The sequence below is a fragment of the Nannospalax galili genome, unplaced genomic scaffold (genome assembly GCF_000622305.1).
Source record: "Nannospalax galili isolate Female #2095 unplaced genomic scaffold, S.galili_v1.0 scaffold604, whole genome shotgun sequence".
NCBI lineage: Eukaryota > Metazoa > Chordata > Mammalia > Rodentia > Spalacidae > Nannospalax > Nannospalax galili.
Window position 1 is genome coordinate 742685 of NW_008350472.1, and position 2741 is coordinate 745425.

A 2741-nucleotide genomic window follows, 5' to 3' on the forward strand; every position below is an offset into this window, starting at 1 on the left:
AAAAATGCCAGGATTTATTTAACCTTCTTGTCATCCAGTTCCACTGTGCTTTATGACCCAAAAGACCTTATTCTAGACTAAGTAGGATTTTCTTATTGGTGGCATTGGATTGTCATGCAAAACAGTTACCCCAGAGTGACATCATCTATACACAAATCCACTTTTGCTGGAAAGAATCTCAGGCTCATCCATATTTTTTCTTCCTCTGTCATTTCTTTCATTTATTTTCCTCCTCAGTCCGTTCACACCGCACTTAGTCACACACATGGTGCCGCGCTATGGTACACATCCATCCTGTTCGCTCTCTCACAGCTCACTGTCATAGGCACACACATCCTAATCACTCATGCTGTTGGATTCTCTTCCATGCTGAGTTTCTGACTCTCAAATACACATGACCTCAAGTTTGTAATTTCCTACAGATGTCCTGTGTCCCCAGAGACTCATTTTGCCCCCTCTGAGCACTCCATCTTTCTCCAGCGCAGTCTCACTCTGAGCTCACACACCCGCAGCTGCAGGCACTCAAGGCTTGTGTGGCAGGCCCCTCCCACACTTCTGGAGACTCTGTCTCAGTGGTCATCCTGTAAGGACAGGAGACAGGAAGGGCGTGGGGGGGGGGAATACTAGTAAGTCATTTCTCCTCCACCCACATTTATAAAAATCCATTTTGTTTTTAAATTTCTTTCTTCTTTTCTGGTAAGCAGAGAAAGAACTTGCTGAGCAGGGGGCTGTGACTTGTTCAAGGGCAGCAGTGGAGCTGGCATGAGTGGCAGTGAGAGAGCCTTTCAGAAAGCCCTGGAGGATGTCACTGCAGGAACAGAGAACCTTGTCCACGTTCCCCCATCTCGCTAAATAGCTGCTGCTCTAACCTTCATACTACTGATGGTGTTTTGTTGAGCTAAAGCACTGTCTGTTCAGAACAAGTCAAATCTCTAAGAAATGCAGCAATCCAAAGAATTAGAAGTGATAGTTGGGTACTGAGCACATGAGATTTGGCAAGTCTATTGTGGAAAGGGTCAGATGGTAAATGTTTGGGGCTTTGAGGGCTCTGTGGCATTTACTGCACCTAGTCAACGATTACAGAGTGAAAGCAGCCATAGATGCTACATATTGTACGTGAGGGTGTGTTTCAGTAAAACAATCAGTGGAGTAACAGAACTGCTCTCTATAAATTACATCATGGTTCTCTTTCTAATTCTTATTTCTGTCAGTTACCATTTAACTTGAAAGTGGTTATATGAGTTTTATATTAAATTTGGGAAATTTGTGCTGAGCATGGTGGTACACACCTTTAATCCTAGCACTGTGAGACTGAGGCCAACCTGGTCTACATAGTAAGTTCTACACCAACTGGGGCCACAGGGAGACCCTGATTCAGAAACAAACAAAAATAAATAAATAAATAAATTTGGAAGATTTAAAAACTTTTAAATGCTATACAGTTTGAGAAAAAATCCTTTTGTGAACCCCCACGCCTCACAGTTATGGCAATAAGAAAAGAGATTGTCTTAGTTTGTTTGTCCATTGCTATGAGAAAACACTGACCAACACCAACTTGGGGAGGAAAGGGTTTATTTATCTTACATCTCCCAGTTCATCAGGGAGCCCAAGGTAGGAACTCAGGGCAGGAACCTAGATGCAGGAGCTGGAGCACAGGCCATGGAGGAATGCTGCTTACTGGCTTCCTCCCCTGGCCCCTGCTCAGCCTGCTTTCTTATGCAACACAGGCCCACCTGCCCAAGGGTGGCACCACCCACAGTGGGCTGGGCCCTCACACATCACTCATCAAGATGATGCCTCTCAGCAATGGCCACAGGCCAGTCCAATAGAGGCAATTCCCCAGCCCTGAGGCTCCCTCAACCCAGGTATGTCAAATTGACACTAAAGCTATCCAGCACAGAGATCATTTTCTGAAGTAGTGACTTACGGTTGTATCTAGCACGGAAACATACTTTATTCATCTATGGGCACCAGTTAGAGTTTCATCAGGCTGCTTCAAACATAGATGAACTTCTGTCAGCCATGCCTACTGCTTATGAGAACAGTACACCATAGGAATCAACCCCAGGGGACAGAAACAGGTATGTTGGAACTATGTGAGGCCTGACTAGTGGGCAGTCTAAGGGCCTCAGTCCCACAGTGAGAACTAGGGTGCAGGACCTGCATAAAGCAGGTCATGAGCTATGAATGTGAAAGTAGGGACAGCAAAAGAGAGGCTGATGGACACCGCAGGATAAGCTCTGACTCCAGCCATAGATGTTCCAGTTGGGGGTTTGTATTTATTCATTTTTCCTGTCCCAAGAAAATGTCATCTGAAAGTGTCTAGTTTTAAGCCAATCAGCTGTCAGAATTTAGCACTAGAGAGCAGCTACACTAGAGATGCTCCATCTGGGCGGCTAGAGCCACATGTGCTGCGCTCCTTATTAGCTTTCCTTTGCTCTTGAAATGCTATTGGTTTGGCAGCTGTTTCTAAATAATAGAATGCATTGGAACTGTTACAAAGAAGATTTATATAAAATGACATGTTTGCACCATATATTGGGAGCAGAAAGGAAAGCAGATTTTCAGAAAGTTTGTATGAAAATCACACATTTATGTCCATGATGCACATATTACACTTGACTAGGAAAAAGCTCATGCAGATATGTAAAAATTTAAATAGGGATTATTTCTGGACTTCTAATTTCTCTCTCTCTCTTTCTCTCTCTCTCTCTCTCTCTCTCTCTCTCTCTCTCTCTCTC